Here is an 18663-nt window from a genome sequence, read left to right as displayed (position 1 = left end):
AATAGGGCTAAGTGACAGCACATGTGAAAAAGACTTGGGTATACTAATAGATCACAGACTGAATATGAGTCAACAGTGTGATGCAGCAGCAAAAAAGGCAAATGCAATTCTAGGATGTATTAACAGAAGCATACAGTCTAGATCACGTGAAGTCATTATTTCCCTCTACTCCTCTTTGGTCAGACCTCATCTGGAATATTGTGTCCAGTTTTGGGCACCACATTTTAAAAAAGACATCAACAAACTGGAGCAAGTTCAGAAAAGAGCGACCAGAATGGTGACCGGTCTGCAAACCCTGTCTTATGAGGAAAGGTTGCAGGATTTGGGAATGTTTAGTTTGCAAAAGAGAAGACTGAGAGGAGACTTAATAGCGGTCTACAAATATCTAAAGGGCTGTCACATTGTAGAAGGATCAACTTTATTCTCATTTGCACAAGGAAAGACTAGAAGCAATGGGATGAAACTGAATGGGAGGAGACACAGATTAGATATTAGAAAAAACTTTTTGACAGTTAGAGTGATCAATGAGTGGAACAGGCTGCCACGAGAAGTGGTGAGTTCTCCTTCAATGGAAGTCTTCAAACAGAGGCTGGACAGGCATCTGACTGGGATGATTTAGCGAATCCTGCTTTGAGCAGGGGGTTGGACCAGATGGCCCAGGAGGTCCCTTCCAACTCTACGATTCTATGATTCTATGATCTGCACCTTCCTCTGTGTCACCGTGTAAGGTGGTATAGTATGCGGGAAGGGGCACCTGAGTTTCGTCAGGGTCAGATTCTGGCTCAGTACACTGTGAGGGCAATGTAGAGCTCTGGGTCAATGTACCAGCAGAATAATCTAGCAGTGGCTGTGCATCAGTGCTCTCCATGTCAGATTCATCTCGGACTGGGGAATTCAGGATTTGACTTGATAACCCAGGCATGGTATGTAAAAAGAGCTCCATGGAGTAATCTGAAATGTGGCCTGCCGCATCCTTCATTTTTGGTGGGGGTGAAGGACACAAGTAAAGGTGTTGTTCCTCACCAGAAGCCTGCACTGACAACTCAGTGCTTGCAGTGTTTGAAACTTCAGAAGAGGAGGCGACAGAGCTGGAGGCTGTTTCGGCAATGTAAGCCAAAACCTGTTCCTGATGCTCCGGCTTTAAAAGCGGTTTACCTATTCCCAGAAAAGGGAACCTTACAGGCCTTCTTGAGCCAGACGATGTCACAGGCTCAGCATCTCCTGTCTTAGCTGCTATTGTGCTTTTGGCATAACCAGCAGATGCACCACCACCATCATCAGTACCAGCTGCCCCCCCCACCCAACACAGCGGCCTCTTCCACCATACTTCCTCACGTTTGGGAAAATGTACCAAAAATACCAGCAGATATTTGGTACTGAATGAGGAGCGTACAGCTGTATAAGGTGTAAGGAAAAATTTAAATCTCCATATATATTTCCTTAGTCACAGATGCTCTCCCAGTATGTATTTGACCGTTATCCAAACAGCAGATATACGATACTGTTTCAGAAGCGGACAGCTCTATACGGTGTATGGGAAAATGTAAATGTCCATATATGTATTTCCGGAGTCACACACACATGCTGTCTCAGTATGGATTTGACCGTAATCCAAATAGCAGATATACGATACTGTTTCAGAAGCGGACAGCTCTATATGGTGTATGGGAAAATGTAAATGTCCATATATATTTCCGGAGTCACACGCTGTCTCAGTATGAATTTGACCGTAATCCAAACGGCAGATATACGATACTGTGTCAGAAGCGGACAGCTCTATATGGTGTATGGGAAAATGTAAATGTCCGTATATGTATTTCAGGTGTCACACACACACACACTGTCTCAGCATGGATTTGACCGTAATCCAAACAGCAGATATACAATACTGTTTCAGAAGCTGACAGCTCTGTATGGTGTTTGGGAAAATGTGAATCTCCGTATATGTATTTCCGGAGTCACACACACGCTGTCTCAGTATGGATTTGATCATAATTCAAACAGCAGATTTACGATACTGTTTCAGAAGCGGACAGCTCTATACGGTGTATGGGAAAATGTAAATGGCCTTAAATGTATTTCCGGAGTCACACACAGATAGCATGTGTTTGTCCGTGATACCAGCCGGTACACGGTAGTGTGTGAGGAGCATACACCTCTATACGGTGTGTGAAAAAATGAACGCTCGGTAACTGCAGAAAAAAAGAATAAAAGTGTGAGTGCTTTGTAAAAAGCAGTCTGTACAGCAGTGTGCACACAGCAATGCAGCTATCATGTAGCCTAATAAGGCAGCCTAATAACCAACGCTGCTGCACACAAAAAAATCCTCCAATGTCACTGCACACTAACTGTACAGTGAAAAGTGCTATCTGCAAAAGCACAGATTTTTTTTTCTTTCCTGCCTAACACTCCCCCATTGAGAAACAGCAGCAGCAACCTCTCCGTATGCTAAGATCGGTGGAAGTAAAATGGCGGTTGGCGGTCAGGGTTTTTATAGCCACTGTGATGCCACACAAAGCAAGCCAATCACTTGAATGCCCTTCTCTAAGATGGTGGTGGCTGCTGCCCATGTCATCGCATTGCCCACAGTGTGCATCCTTGATCATTGGCTGAGAAAAGGCGCTGGAAGCATTATGGGAAGCGCGACTTTGGCGCTCGGGTCGGCGACTGCACGGCCGACCTCACGCTATGGTCGGGTTTTGCTCGGCGAAACCCGACTTTGGCGAAAGTCGGCAACTTATGAATTTGGCCGACCCGTTTCGCTCAACTCTACTCTGGACCAAAAAAGAAGGCTGGAGTCTTCACCCTACTCAAAAACTCAATACCATTTGAATTCATAGATGAAATTAGGGATGAGTCGGGTCACTATCATATACTAATTTGCAAACTAAATAATTCAGAATATACAATTGTTAATACTTATGTCTCGGCAAAAAGACAACTCAGATTCCTCAATAAACTCATGACAAAACTTAATGCAGTCAAGAAAGGTTCGCTCATCTTAGCAGGTGACTTTAATATGGTCCCCAACCATAAAATGGACTCCTCCTCCCCAGGAGACCTCAATCAGAATCACTTAATAGTTGGCTATATTCCAACGAACTATTCGACATCTTCCGTTACCTTAACTCCACCTCTGTAGAGTACACCCACTTTTCGGACCCCCACCACTCGGCCTCCAGGATAGACTTAATTCTAACTGACATTTTCTTTCTCCAAAATGCTTGGCTACATCAATCCTCCCCAAAACGGTCTCAGACCACGCCCCAGTTATCGTAGAGTTTGTAGATGGCCCTGTGTACAACAAGCAATTTCTATGGAAATGTAATTCTTCCCTCATACATAATCCATCCGTAAAATCAGACATTTCATCAGCGATTTCCAACTATTTCAAAGAAAATGGTGCTAATCTCTCGAGCCCCTTTTCATGTTTGAATGCCCACAAAGCAGTCCTACAAGGCAGACTAATGCAGTTTTCCTCCAAAATAAAGAAAACCCAAAGAGAAAAGATATTAGTCCTTCAAAACTCAATTCGAACTAAGGAATTATCCCTTGCCAACATGACTGTTCCTGACTTAGCCATGCAATCGGACCTCTCTAAGCTCAGGTTGGAGCTCAGGTCTTTCATATTTTCTTTTTATGACTCCGCTATTAAGAATTCCAAGTTTAAACAATACTCCAACCTCAATCGTCCTGCCAATTATATGACGAATAGACTCAAAAATCTTAGGCGCAGACAGAGAATCGATGCAATATCCTCTCCTAACGGTTCCCCCCAGCACCACCCCCAAGACATTGCAAACTCTTTTGCAAATTTCTTCCACAATCTCTACAATATTAATCAGGATACTCTCCAATCTCATCCAAGTCAATCAGATATCCAAGCCTTTCTGGCCTCAATAAAACTCCCTACATTGGACAAAGAAGCCGTTGATTATCTATCCTCTCCCTTTACGGACTCAGAGATTTTGGACACCATTAAGCATCTCAAGCCCTTTAAAGCCCCAGGCCCTGATGGCTTCACAGATGATTATTACAGAACCTTTTGCGATCTCCTAACCCCTCACTTAACTAAAATTTTTAACTCAGCTTCAAGCTCTGGATCCTTCCCGAAAGAAATGTTAGACGCCACAATAGTACTTATACCCAAAGCCAATTCGGACCCCACCCAATTAAAAAATTATCGTCCAATATCATTAATCAACACTGACACTAAAATTTATGCCAAAGCCATAGCAAATCGATTAAATCAAATCCTCCCTAAATTGATTCATAACAATCAAATTGGATTTGTTCTTAACCAGTAATCTGTTGATGGCTCAGGGAGGCTTATCAATTTGATCAAATTGATTGCCTCCAAGAAATCAAAAGCTGCTATAATATCCCTAGATGCCGAAAAGGCATTTGACCGACTCAACTGGAACTATCTGTTTGCAAGCGTCTTTGCAAATGATATTATTTTAACAGTCCTAAACCATTCCGCTTCAATAAAGAAACTCCAAACTTTATTCTCACAATTTTCTAAAGTATCTTTCTTTAAAATAAATAATTTTGCCCCTAAACCTACATTCATCTCTCATTGAAGGCAATAAACATTTTACTCCTTGGAGTTGCTCATACAACCACATCTTCTATTTAGGCCTGAAATTTTTCAGTCCTATCTCGACTCTGATCTCAGTAAACTTAACCCCCCTTAACAAATCTATTGCTGATGATATGTCCTCATTTGGAGACAAAGGCCTTTCCTGGTGGGGTAGGATCATTATTTTTAAATCCTATATTCTTCCTAAAATTGTCCAAGTGTTTAGGTCATTACCATTACCAATCTCTGTCCCTTATCTAACGAACCTACAAACCCATGCCAACAACTTCATTTGGAGTAACGAAAAGGCGTGGATCGCCTCAAATACTCTCTACAACAGCAAAAGATTCGGTGGGGCCGGTCTACCGAACATTTCAGCATACTACATGTCCTTCCTCATTAAGCAAAGCCTTCTTTGGTGGCCTCTTCCAGACCCCCCTGCCTGGTATGAACTGGAATGTCACCTTAATAAGAATATCCCTCTGTATTCCTTACTTCTTGAATCCATTCTTCTTAAAAAACCTCCCTCTCCTTCCCACTCCATATTTTGTGCCACGTTGGATGCCTGGAAAACATTCTCCAGGAAAAAACGAGGTATAAACAAATTAGCTTTCCTCAAAAAGCTTCCACTCCATCTAATCTCTTCCTTACACAACACAGTTGTCGATCCCATTTGGGCTGAACATGGGATCAAAAAAATTAAGGACCTTTACAATGATTCTGTTCCCATCCCCTTCTCTCAAATCAAAGAAAAATTCAAGGTCTCCTCCTCTTCATTCTGCCAATACATCGTATTGAAAGATTTAATCGAGAAATTCCTTGCTACTAAACCAAGCCTATCGGAACCAGCTGCCAACCTCATCACTAACATAAGCCATAAAAATTTTTGGAGCACCCCCCTATATTTATATGTGGCTTAATAAAAGTCATGCTTTCGCCAAGACCCACAACTTACTAAAGTGGGAACAAGAATTACATGTAACCCCAAGCCAAGAAGAATGGGAGCAAGCCTGCTATATTTCATACGCTGCTTCTATCTCTATGTCACTTCAAGAAGCCCACTACAAAGTACTAACTCATTGGTATTATATGCCAGCCCAACTTTCTAAGATTAACCCGGAACACTCTTCATCCTGTTGGAGAGGTTGCGGCCATTACGGTAGCTTACTTCATATATTTTGGCACTGTCCCCTTATTAAACCCCTTTGGAAAGATATATCGCCTTTAATTAACTCAATACTTCCTAAACCCATTACTTTGTACCCACAACTAGCTCTTCTATCATTAAACTCAAATTGCATTGAACACTTCTCCACTCCTTTACTGATACACATTTTATTAGTTACAAAGAACTTAATCACATTTCATTGGAAGAGACCAGACCCTCCCACTATTCAAGACATTATTGACAGAATGACCCTTCACAAAGCCTTCGAACAAAGAATAGCAATGGTACATGGCAACCTCAACAAATTCACAAAAAAGGTCCAGTTGGATACTTTTATTTCCCTGAAATTTGTCTAGACAGACTACATTATTGTGTCACTTCCAGGTTAATAACTACTATGTGTTATAAATGCCTATGTAGTTACCTCATAAGCGAAATGATTGTACAAGTTTACATGTTATTTTCTTGTTAACCGGGGCGCAAGGTCCACTTGGTCCCTTCTTTCCCTTATTGTCTTTTCCCCTCCCGATCCTTTCCCCTTTCCCTCCCCCCCTATTGTTATGTAAAACTCTAATAAAATTTTGGAAAAGGAAATAACACAGGTACTACTGTTATGAATGAGTCACCGAGGAGGAAAAAACAAAAAGCAAGCTAAGCCCAGAAAACCGGAGAGGTTGGTAACTAGCGGATTGCAGACCTCTGATCCTATCCACAACAACTAGCAGTAGCTGTGGAGCGTGCCTACGGTGGTCCTAGACGCCTCGTCACGGCCGGAGAACTAAATAAGCCTAAAGAAAGAAAGGGAAAATCTAACTGCCCCAGAGCAGACCCCAAAGCAATAGACAGCCCCCAACATGTATTGTCGGTGAAACAAGATGAAAACACAGACACGGGTAGAAAGATAGGCTGAGCAAACGATGGAGCCCTCGCTAACTAGAAAGGACAGGAAAGAAAAGCTGCTGTCTGCAATCACGCAAAAAACCCTGCCAAAAAGAATGTCCAACACGTCTGATAGAAAAAGGCAAAATCACTATATCAGCACTCAGGTATATTCTGAAGACAGAGCAAAAGAGATCAACTGATCAGAGACAAAAATGGGGATTCAGCCCAGTCCCAGCCAGGGCTGGCTGAACACAAAAACTAAGTTAACCAGACAAAAACTCATATGAACAACAGCAGAGAAAACTTAGCTTTAGGAAGGCAGGAACCAAACTGGAAACCAGGAGCCACAGTCAGGAAAAATCACCAGCAAGAAACTAGGGAGTCGGCTGCCTTAAATCCAATCAGAAACTCCTGATGTCCAATCGCAGTCCTCTTCCTCAGGTGTCCGGTCTCTGCCATTTAGATCAGCTTCATTACCTCCCTTCACCAACAGAGGGAGTCCAGATAGAGAACTCACTACTCCTGTGTCAGCACAGCCAGCACCATAACCCTCACCAGAAGCCAGAGGCAAACCCAAAAATGAGCTCACAACATACTACCATGGCATATAGAATGACAATATAGGCAATTCTTGGTATTACATTTATGAATACCGCACGCTCAATGTTTAGGGTTCATCATGTTAGGATTCCTTTTCAATCTACTGGGTGCCAAGATATTTTTAATAGTTGGAGCTCTACGGAAGGTCAATGCTGGATTCCTGGGATGATCTTACATCTGTGACCTCGCCTCTCGGTACTTACCTGCATGCAGTGCCGGCATTAGGGGCAGGCAGACCAGGCAGCTGCCTAGGGCCCCTGCTCCCCCAAGGGCCCCCAGCTAGCGGCACATCATGCCGCCGCTATGGGGCCCCTGTGAGGCAGGGGGGTCCACCTGCCCCCAGCGCCGAGTCCCCCCCACCACCGCATTGAACTATACCGACGCCAGTACAGTTCAAAGTAATGATGGAGGAGAGAGCGCCAGCTGACGCTCCCTCTCCCATCATTCCCCACTCTGCCTGACACAGGGGGTGCGCGATGAAGTCACCACGCACTCACTGTACCAGGCAGAGCAGGAAAGGAAACAGGAGATGGGAGCATTACTGGACTGTGGGGCCATTTTGGGGGGTATATACTATGCTGGGCTAAATACCATGTGGTGTGCTGGGCTATAAACCATGCTCGGCTATATACCATGTGGTGCTGGGCTATATACCATGCTGGGCTATATACCATGTGGTGCTGGGCTATATACCATGCTGGGCTATATACTATGCTGGGCTATATACCATGCTGGGTTATATATCATGTGGTACTGGGCTAAATACTATGCTGAGCTATATACCATGTGGTGTGCTGGGCTATATACCATGCTGGGCTATATACCATGTGGTTCTGGGCTATATACCATGCTGGGGTATATACCATGCTGGGCTATATACTATGCTGGGCTATATACCATGCTGGGTTATATACCATGTGGTGCTGGTCTATTTACCATGTGGTGCTGGGCTATATACCATGTGATGCTGGACTATATACCATGCTGGGCTATATACCATGTGGTGCTGGGCTATATACCATGCTGGGTTATATACCATGTGGTTCTGGGCTATATACCATGTGGTGCTGGGTTATAAACCATGCTGGGCTATATACTATGCTGGGCTATATACCATGTGATGCTGGACTATATACCATGCTGGGCTATATACCATGTGGTTCTGGGCTATATACCATGTGGTGCTGGGTTATAAACCATGCTGGGCTATATACTATGCTGGGCTATATACCATGTGGTGCTGGGCTATATACCATGCTGGGCTATATACCATGTGGTGCTGGGCTATATACCATGCTGGGCTATATACCATGTGGTACTGGGCTAAAAACTATGCTGAGCTATATACCATGTGGTGTGCTGGGCTATATACAATGCTGGGCTATATACCATGTGGTGTGCTGGGCTATATACCATGTGGTGCTGGACTATATACCATGCTGGGCTATATACCATGTGGTGCTGGGCTATATACCATGCTGCGCTATATACTATGCTGGGCTATATACCATGCTGGGTTATATACCATGTGGTGCTGGTCTATTTACCATGTGGTGCTGGGCTATATACCATGTGATGCTGGACTATATACCATGCTGGGCTATATACCATGCTGTGCTATATACCATGTGGTGCTGGGCTATATACCATGCTGGGTTATATACCATGTGGTGCTGGACTACATACCATACTGGGCTATATACCATGTGGTTCTGGTCTATATACCATATGGTGTTGGGTTATAAACCATGCTGGGCTATATACCATTCTGGGCTATACACCATGTGGTGCTGGGCTATGTACCATGTGGTGCTGGGCTATATACCATGCTGAGCTATATACCATGTGGTGCTGGGCTATATACCATGTGGTGCTGTGTTATATACCATGTGCTGTGCTTTATACCATGCTGGGCTATATACCATGGTGGGCTGGGCTATATACCATGTGGTACTGTGCTATATACCATGGTGGTGCTGTGCTATATACCATAGTGGGTTGTGCTATATACCATGTGGTACTGTGCTATATACCATGGTGGGCTGTGCTATATGCCATGGTTGGCTATATAATATGCGGCTGTTATATACCAAGGGGGGTACATTTTACATTATATTCTATGGGGGAGGCTGTGTTATATAATATGGGATGTTACATTATATTCTATGGGAGGTGGGCTGTATTATATTCTATTTGGGGCTACAATATATTCTATGGGGCGGGTTGTATTTATTATATTCTACGAGGGGGCTACATTATACTATATGAGGAGGCTGCATTATATTCTATGGGGCTGTATTATATTCTATGGGGGTTACATTATATTCTATGGGGGATTTATTATTCTTTATGAGGGGGCTACATTATATTCTATGGGGTGGCTGCATTATGCTCTATGGGGTGGTTGCATTATACTATATGTGGGCTGCATTATACTGTATTGAGGACTATGGGGAATACATTATATGAAGAACTATGGGGTGCATTATACTATGGGAAGTGAATTGTACTACTTGGATGACTATGGCGGTGCATTATACTATATGGAGCACCTTCAGCAAAGAACAGCCTCCAACGTGACAAATAAAAAAGGTGAGCTGAATATATTTGTTTTTGTCCTAGCCTTGCTTAGTATTCTCTGTCTTCCCACCAGGAGGCAGAATGTCCTAGTCTCTGTGTCTCCGTTCTAGCTTTGTCTTATACCTAACCTTCCACCCTCCAGGAGGCAGCATTTCCTGGACCCTGTACCTTGTCTCGTGCCGTCTCCCTGTCTGAAATCTGTCCTACCTTTGACTCCCTCTCTGTGGCTTCTTTCCTTGCTGTGTCTTTCCTTGTGTGCTCTCTGTCTGTGCTCTGCACCCCTGCAGGCTCTGTCTGTGCTCTGCACCCTTACAAGCCCTGTCTGTGCTCTGCACCCTTGCAAGCCCTGTATATGCTCTGCACCCTTGCAAGCTCCACCTACTCCACACTCCTACCTGTTTCTGCACCTCCTGTGTGAACAGGTCCAACCCTGTTCTGTCATACTCCACCCCCTCCTGTCTGTTCCAGTACTAGCACCCGCTGTGTCGTATGAATGTATCTGGTGACTGACTCATTTTGAAACCCCTACCCTTGGTATGCATGTGATGTGCAGCCTAGCCTGCTAGTGCCCAGGCTTAGGTGTAGGTAGGTCAGGGTTTGAGTCAGACATTGGTCCTCACCAATGATCCAGCACGCTTCAGTGCACGTACTCCACACTCCACTGCCAGCGTCTTTAGCGGCGCTCGTGGCGATGCCACGCGTTCAGTGGGCTTAGAGGCACTCTAACCCCGTGTCCTTGGGGTAGCGTTCTGTGGCCGTACACTGTGCGCTCTTTTAGCAGAGCTCTGTGAGCACAAACAGGCTCCGGCGCTTATGTTCAGCGGTAGTGCGGCTCTGTGAAGCAAGAGTCCGCCCCCGTACACACCGAGTGACGATAACCCGCATGTGTCTTTATAGTATACCGCCATATAGCTTCCGCCATTACTGAGCAGCAGGTTACCACCTCTGCACGGTGGACCTCGGGCTGCGAACACCCCTTATTACCATCTTTATTATTTGGTGCGTTCCGCCAGCCCTAACATTATCCTAGCGCCAGGGTCTGGCTCTTAATGGCGGATGAACAGCGACTGCTGCAGTACATCCGGCAGCTGCAGGGCAGGTTGGCGGCTCTCGAGCGTTCAGCCTCAGCTGTGGATGTTACTGCGGTCACTGTCCAGGCAGCCACAGAAGCTGTCTCCCGTGTGATTACAGCCATTCCTGCCCCGACTTTGTCCCGCCTCCCGCTGCCCGAGAAGTTCTCGGGTGATAGTGCTTCTTGTAGGGGTTTCGTAAGCCAGTGCTCTATACAGCTGGAGCTGCTGGCCGCACGATTCCCCTCTGAGCGGGCTAAAGTGGGATTTATTAATTCCCTCTTGTCGGGCAAGGCTTTGGAGTGGGCCACACCGCTGTGGGAGCATGGTGATCATGTGGTGCAGAGTGTCTCGCGGTTCTTGGACACTCTGAAGCAGGTCTTCCTGGGACCACGAGTCACCCATGACACCGCGCTCTGGCTGCTGGCATTGTCACAGGGCTCGTCCATGGTCAGCCACTTTGCCATCCAGTTCCGGATGCTGGCCTCAGAGTTAGAGTGGCCAGATAAGGTCCTCATTCCGGCATTCTGGAGAGGTTTGGCTGGCCATGTGAAGGACGCTCTGGCCACCAGGGAGATTCCCGCTACACTGGAGGAGCTTATCACTGTCTCCACCCGTATTGATCTTCGCTTCGCCGAGCGAGGTTGGCACCTGGTTTTGCTAAACCTCTGGAATCTTCCGATCGGGCGTCCGAGCATCAGGGGGCTTCCCGTGAGGGATCCAGGCCCCGGTCCGCTCGAGCTCCTGTGAGCTGTCATGTTTGCCGGCAGTCTGGTCACCTTAACAACCGGTGCCCACAGCAGCTGGGAGAACGCTCGCGCCTAGTGGCCGTTGGAGGCGGCGCACTAGAATCAGCGGCATTTTCCTCCAAGCTGTCCTTTAAGGGGACACTTGAGTTTGATTCATCCACTCTGGAAGTGGAGGTTTGCGTGGATTCCGGGGCAGAGGGCAATTTTATGTCGTCAGCCTTCGCTCAACGGCACGCTATACCCCTGGTTATGATGTCTACACCAGTCACCGTCAGAGTGTTGAACGGCGCCACTCTACCCTCACAGATAACCCACCAGAGTGCCCCCTTGTTACTCTCACTGGCTCCATCTCATCAGGCGATGATATCCCTCCTCGTCATGCCCGAGGGTATTGACCAGGTACTTCTAGGGGTCCCCTGGTTGCGGTACCACTCGCCCCATATAGAGTGGTCCTCAGGGAAGATTATTGGGTGGAGTAAATTATGTGAGGGTAGATGTCTGAGGGAGTGCGTTCAGGTTGCCTCCACCGAGGTTCCCGCAGATTTCTCCTTGCTCCCCAAACACTATCGACAGTATGTGGACGTGTTCTCTAAAAAGGCGGCGGAGACCCTTCCACTACATCGCCCCTATGACTGTCCTATTGACCTCTTGCCTGGTGCTGAGCCTCCCCGGGGTCGGGTCTATCCCCTATCTCTCCCAGAGACAGAGGCCATGTCTCAATACATCAGGGAGAATCTGGCAAGAGGATTCATTAGGAAGTCAGTGTCACCAGCGGGGGCGGGATTCTTCTTCGTCCAGAAGAAGAGTGGAGAACTACATCCTTGCATCGATTACAGGGGTCTTAACGCCATCACCGTTAAGAATAAGTATCCTTTGCCCCTGATATCAGAGCTGTTTGATAGGCTACGGGGAGCAAAGGTGTTTTCCAAACTTGATCTGTGAGGGGCTTACAACCTGATTCGCATCCATGATGGGGACGAATGGAAGACGGCATTTAACACCCGGGATGGGCACTATGAATATCTGGTGATGCCCTTCGGCCTCTGTAATGCCCTGGCCGTCTTCCAAGACTTTGTGAACGATATCTTCCGGGATATGCTTACCACCTCGGTTGTAGTCTATCTGGATGATATTCTCATCTACTCTCCAGATATTGACTCCCACCGGAGAGATGTTTGCAAAGTTTTCGATCGCCTGCGGGCAAACTCCCTCTGCCAAGTTGGAGAAGTGTGTGTTTTAGCAGGAGTCCTTGCCTTTCCTGGGCTATATCATCTCCACCCGGGGATTGGCTATGGATCCTGCCAAGCTACAGGTGGTGATGGATTGGCAGGAACCTCATTCTCTCAAAGCGGTGCAGCGCTTTATGGGGTTCATAAATTACTATCGCTAATTCATCCCCCACTTCTCGACTTTGGTAGCGCCCTTGGTAGCCCTCACCAAGAAGGGTGCAAATCCCAAGTTGTGGTCGGAACCGGTCTCCATGGCCTTCTCCTCCATTAAGTCCCATTTCGCTAACGCTCCCATTCTACATCGCCCCGATGTAGCTAAACCCTTCATTCTGGAGGTGGATGCCTCTTCCGTCGGTGCTGGCGCGGTCCTGTTCCAGAAGGACCCGCAAGGTCGGAAGCACCCATGCTTCTTCTCCAAGACCTTCACACCGGCAGAGAGGAATTATGCCATCAGGGACAGGGAGTTGCTAGCGATGAAGTTGGCCTTCTCGGAGTGGAGACACCTCCTTGAGGGGCCTCGCCACCCTTTCCAGGTGTTCACCGACCACAAAAACTTGGTGTATCTGCAAACAGCCCAGCGGCTAAATTCTCGCCAGGCCAGATGGTCTTTGTTCTTTTCCCGGTTGCACTTCACCCTCCATTTTCTCTCCGGGGAGAACGTTCGGGCCGATGCTCTCTCCCACTCCGTGGTGTCATCGGAGGAAGAGGAGCCTCGGCTGATCGTCCCATCCGAGAGCCTGAGAACTGTGGCTCCGGTTGCCCTTGAGTCAGTACCTCCGGGCAAGACATTTGCCCCTGCCCGTCTGCGACCGGAGGTCCTCTCTTGGGCTCATTCGTCCAGGGTGGGTGGACATTTCGGGACAAAACAGACCTCTGAGCTTCTGGCGAGGATGTGCTGGTGGCCGCATATGGCCCATGACGTCAGGGCCTATATTCAGGCGTGCGTCTCTTGCGCCCAGAATAGGTGCTCTCGGCAGCAGCCCGCTGGGCTTCTTTATCCTCTGCCGGTAGCTGACAGGCCCTAGGAGATGGTCAGTATGGACTTTGTGGTGGGGCTACCCAAGTCCAGTGGCAGCACGGTCATTTGGGTTGTCACCAGCCATTTCTCTAAGATGGTGCACCTGGTACCTCTCTCCCAGTTACCTTCTACGTGGGGCCTGGCAGTGTTGTTCATTAAGCACTTTTTCCGCCTGCATGGCATGCCAGACAAGATTGTCAGTGACCGGGGTCCTCAGTTTTCATCCTGGTTTTGGAGTGAGCTTTGTTCCCTGCTCAGCATTGAGCTGAATCTCTCCTCGGCCTATCATCCCGAGACGAACGGGTTGGTAGAGAGAGCCAACCAGACCCTGATCACATATCTTCGACATTTTGTCTCGGCCAGGCAGGCGACTGGGCATCCTTGCTGCCGTGGGCAGAGTTCGCTTTGAACAATGCTGTGGCCGACTCCACCGGTCAGACCCCATTCCTCCTAAATTACGGCCAGCATCCGCGCGTCCCTGTGCCCATGCCCGTGTCATCCACCGACTCCAGGGTGGCAGACTGGGCGGTGGAGGCACACGACATTTGGGATCGCACCCAGGATGCTATCCGGGCTTCCAAGGAGAGAATGAGAACCTCCGCTGACGCACAGTGGCATCCTGCTCTGACTTTTGCCCCTGGCGACTTGGTGTGGCTCTCTGCCCGAAACATCAGGCTGTGGGTAGAGTCCGCTAAGTTCGCACCGTGCTACATTGGCCCCTTCAAGGTCCTCGAGCAGATCAGCTCTGTGGTCTACTGTTTGGCCATTCCACCACACTTGGCTATCTCTGATACATTCCACGTGTCCCTCCTTAAGCCTGTTCACTTGTCCCGGTTCTCCAAGTCATCTGCCGGGACATCAGACTTGTCCTTGGACGAGTTTGAGATCAATGCCATCGTGGGATGCAAGGTGATGCGGGGCAAAAAGTTTTATTTGGTGGATTGGAAGGGTTATGGTCCAGAGGTTCGGACCTGGGAGCCAGTGGAGAACATCCACGCTCCGCTCCTCATTGCGGCGTTTGAGCGTAGCGAGGCTCAGAGGGGTGGGGGCCCTAGGAGTGGGGGTAATGTTAGGCGTCGGGTTCCTGCCACTGCACAGCAGGAATCCAGAGCCTTGCACCCAGTGGTCTCCCATTCTTCTTCGGCCGCAGTGGAGCCTGCTCAGCAGATTCGTCGGTCCCGGTGCTCTGCCCAGGCCAACTCCGTGGGTTTGCTTGCTGCTGCCACTTCTGGCACAGCTATGACAATGCATGCTGCTCAGCAGCGAGATTCTCCAGGGACTAAGTCCTCATGTCGGGCCACTGAGCATGCCCGTGGAGTGATCTCCCATTGGAGATCGAGGGTCACGTGCTCAGGTCCTGCTCGTGTTCGGATTGGCCCATCCGAGAAACCAGGAAGGTCCCGGACGCCCGTGGCTATAAAAGGTTCGCATGGCCGCTCGCCCATGCGCTAGGATAGACTGTATTTACAGACTATAAGGTGTGAGAGATGTATGCATGTATAAATGTATCTGGTGACTGACTCATTATCAAACCCCTAACCTTGGTACGCATGTGTTGTGCAGCCTAGCCTGCTAGCGCCCAGGCTTAGGTGTAGGTAGCTCAGGGTTTGAGTCAGACATTGGTCCTCACCAGTGATCCAGCACGCCTCAGTGCACGTGCTCCACACTCCACTGCCAGCGTCTTTAGCGGTGCTCGTGGCAGCGACGCCGCGCGCTCAGTGGGCCTAGAGGGACTCTAACCCCGTGTCCTTGGGGTAGCGTTGTGTCGCCGTACACTGTGCGCTTTTAGCCGAGCTCTGTGAGCACAAACAGGCTCCAACGTTTATGTTCAGCGGTAATGCGGCTCTGTGAAGCAAGAGTCCGCCCCCGTACACACCAGGTGACGATAACCCGCGTGAGTCTTTATAGTATACCGCCATATAGCATCCACCATTACTGAGCAGCAGGTTACCACCCCTGCACGGTTGACCTCGGGCTGCAAACGCACCTTATTATTATCTTTATTATTTGGTGCATTCCGCCAGCCCTAATACTATGGGGTGTAAACTGTAGATGTGCTGCTGATAACATTATACTGTATGGTGATCCATTAGTGATTGTTCTGTTCCCATGATTCTTTCTCAGATGGTGGAACGAGGCCGGGAAACAAGTGTTGAACGACTTCAATATTGTCGATCACACTCATTTAGCGTCCTGAACTCAGCACATGTAAATACAACCGAAATGCTTCTGTGTGATGTGCAATATGTTCGCATTTGGGGCCCCATTTTAAACTTTGCCTAGCCCCCACTTTGCCTAAAACCGGCCCTGCCTGCACGCAACCTCCAATCCTCACAAGATCTCCTTCTAAACTCCCCTGTCTCCTCTTCCCACAGTCGCATACAAGATTTCTCTCGCGCATTACCCCTACTCTGGAACTCTCTACCACAACATATCAGACTCTCGTCTACCATGGAAACCTTCAAAAAGAACCTGAAGACCTACCTCTTCCAACAAGCCTACAACCTGCAGTGACCAGCGATCAACCAAACTGCTGCACAACCAGCTCTGCCCTCACCTACTGTATCCTCACCCATCCCTTGTAGATTGTGAGCCCTCGCGGGCAGGGTCCTCTCTCCTCCTGTTCCAGTCATGACTTGTATTGTTTAAGATTACTGTACTTGCTTTTATTATGTATACCCCCCTCACATGTAAAGCGCTATGGAATAAATGGCGCTATAATTATAAATAATAATAATAAGAGGTTTCCCTAGGATGGTATCATTCAGGAGAATATACCAATATTCCTGAATAGTTTCCGTATGTCTTTATGGTGTATATTGAATGTGGTGATGAAATTGGACTCGTATTTGACACATGACGTCTTGGTTTTGGTTATAAGTAAGGATTCCTTTCCCTTGACATTGATGAAAGCACGTTTTAATAATTTTTTTGGATATTTGTGGTTTTGGAATCTTTCTTTTAGGACATTAGCCACCTGGACATTGAAGTCTGAATCTAATGTACAATTCTACTTCATTCTCAGACGGATATCCTTGCCATTTGATTAGGTACTGCACTTGATTCCTGCGGATTCTAGAATCCAGAATCTTCTCTACAACAAACTGCACTTGTTCGTCCTCTATCACAGGCTGAGAAGGAGGTGTAATACGACCCTGAAAAGTATTTGGAGACACTGGATTTAACAGGGAGACATGAAACACAGGATGTACCTTCAAGGTCCTTGGCAACTTCAGACAACAGGCAACGGAACTCACGATCCCAGAGATCTTGAATTATTGTCCTAGTTTCTGTGATGGAATGTTCAATCTCAAGTTTTTAGTAGATAACCACACAGAGTCTCCTACCTTGAACATAGATTTCGGAGGCATGCACCTATCGGCAGATCTCTTATATCTCTCTTGTTCAGTAGACAGCGATTCCTTCAGGGTTACCAGATTCTGTCTCATTGCCATCAACCTCTCATGAACTGCAGGCACCGGTGCATCGATAGGGGATCTGGGAAGAATACTGGGATAACCCAGGTTGGCAAAGAAGGGTGTTACCTTAGTAGATGAACTCTGAGAGTTGTAAGAAAATTCTGCTAGCGGAAGAAACTCCAACCAGTCAGCCTGTGAATGGCTGATATAGTATCGAAGATACTGTTCCAGCCTGAGGTCTGCTCCATCTGTCCATTAGTCTGAGGATGATATGTAGAAGACAGACAAACATTAACACCAAGCGCAGCGCAGAATCCCTTCCAGAACCTGAGCGTAACGTGCACTCCCCTTTCGGAGATGATTTTGTGCAAAACTCGCAGACTCTCTGCTGCAGAGAACTACGATGTGGGAGATAAGGAGCTTCTAGCCATTATCGCTGCATTTAAGGAACGGAGGCACCATCTGCAGGGGGCAGAACAACAAGTTATTGTGCTCACGGATCATCCCAACCTGGAATTCCTTAGATCTGCGAGATGTCGTTCTCCACGTCAGGTTCGATGGAGTCTATTTTTGAACCAATTTAATTTTGTAATTTCGTACCACCCAGGTTCACGTAATGGGAAAGCAGATGCATTGCCCCGAATCCACGCCACGGATTCCGTACCTCGGACCCCGTCTAAGACCGTCATGTCTGATGCCAAGTTTGTCATAGTCATTCAGAATAAGGACCTATGGAAGACCATTAAGGAGGCCTATGGTGCAGACCCATTTCTCGCCAACCCGACAAATGACGTGAACTTAGTTCTCAAGAACGGTATGTGGGTCTGGGATCAACATTTATACGTTCCAGAGGCCTTAAAGCTGCAGGTCCTTAAGTTTGTCCATCCTTGAGTGGTCTATTTCAATGGACGTGTATTGTGTCTATAATACGTATAATCCTTTATGACTGGTTGTAGTGTCCTCCATACATCAACCTGTTGGAGAGACCAGAGCACATTTAGCAAGCTTTTTTTGTGATTTATATTGCTAACTCCGGCCCAGGGACACATCTAAAGAAGAATGCAAGATAAAATTAAAGTCCGCACCAATGATGATTATGCCCTCTGCAAAATATATTAAATTGTTTAAGTATTGATGGCATGTCTTAATTTGGTGACATTTAGAGATAGAAGTTTGCCAAAGACAACATTTTGGAGTAGATAGAAATCTTATCAAACACATTCTCTCCATGTCAGACAGTGTTTCTAAAATAGTATGCGGGTGTCGGCACTTCGAAACAGCATTTGTACTGTGGAGCCTGATATTACATAGTAACATAGTTTTGAAGGCTGAAGGAAGACCTTATGTCCATCTAGTTCAGCCTATT

General features: G+C 47.3%; 1 protein-coding gene across 1 annotated transcript in view; it reads right to left on the bottom strand.

The window, feature by feature from the left end:
- LOC141094167 (uncharacterized) overlaps positions 1-18663 on the bottom strand; it is a 219457-nt gene that overhangs the window by 89942 nt on the left and 110852 nt on the right. The window lies entirely within an intron of this gene.

This window comes from Dendrobates tinctorius, unplaced genomic scaffold, assembly GCF_039654945.1.
Source record: "Dendrobates tinctorius isolate UK_male_01 unplaced genomic scaffold, ASM3965494v1 ptg000063l, whole genome shotgun sequence".
Classification (NCBI taxonomy): Eukaryota; Metazoa; Chordata; class Amphibia; order Anura; family Dendrobatidae; genus Dendrobates; species Dendrobates tinctorius.
This window is presented reverse-complemented; position numbering and strand designations above follow the sequence as displayed.